This window comes from Frankliniella occidentalis, unplaced genomic scaffold (assembly GCF_000697945.3).
Source record: "Frankliniella occidentalis isolate FOCC.00 unplaced genomic scaffold, Focc_3.1 Scaffold389, whole genome shotgun sequence".
Lineage (NCBI taxonomy): Eukaryota > Metazoa > Arthropoda > Insecta > Thysanoptera > Thripidae > Frankliniella > Frankliniella occidentalis.
In genome coordinates, this window is record NW_026267511.1 from 139,013 (window position 1) to 140,052 (window position 1,040).

Below are 1,040 nucleotides of genomic sequence, written 5' to 3' on the forward strand. Positions count from 1 at the left end.
AGGCAGCTGTTCAGTAACACAAAGGTATGTGGTTCGAGTCTAGCCAAGGTCAATTCTTTCAATTTTTTTATCGAATTATAGTTCCGAATATATATTGCCTCAATATCGCTATTTTGTCGCCTAAAACATACCGCCGGTTTGCAAACGTGGCGATGTCTAGGCGACGACATTTTTGACATAACTTTAACTTTTGTATCGCTCGGATAACTCAAAGTTCTCGCCACGGGCACATGGACAAACGGAAAGACTAGCGATAGCCAGGCGATACTACATCGGCAATCAATTACTATCTACATCGATTCCCTATAGTGGCGACATACATCGTTCGAGACCCGTTGAAAAGTCTGTCGCCATTTCATCGCTTGCTTCGTCGCGGCGATAGTGCTCGAGCAATGTCGCCGCCAAGTTGTCGAATCTTTGTCATCAGGCGACATCGAGGCGACAGTGCTATTTGTGCCAAACCTCATATCCGTAAAACATCGCCGGCGATATCGCGGCGAAAAATAAAAATCGCCGGCGATTGCCGGGCGATAAACCCTGGATATGTTTGTGCCACCTGGGCAGAAACGTTACTGTTTGCGGTGCTTGTATACTCTTGGTTGAACCGGCTTTATATACCTTATCTGGTAACCACCGGTTTGGGATTGATTGGGTTCAAGCGGAGAACCTACATCAGCCCTTCTACCACTGTGTAGAATGTCACGAGCCGGCTTACATAGGTTTCTGCGGGGACCCGGTCTCTTTTCCTTTAAAACCTCCTTTCTTTATATTTTCTTTTCTTTTAGGATGTCATCCCTTTTCCGCTGGTGCCGCCTCCCCCTCCTCCACCAGTTAACCCCTCTGAGGAGTGAGGATAGTTATATCTCTTTCTTTCTTTTCTTCATGATTTTCTTAGCAACTTTCTTACATCTAACTGTTTATTCTGTGATTTCAGTGACTTTCTTTATTGGCTGAGCGATTAGCGAAGCCTATTACTCCGTCTGGTCGGAAAAAACTTTTTCTGTCTGTCTGTCTGTCCGTCTGTCTGTCTGTGTGTCTGT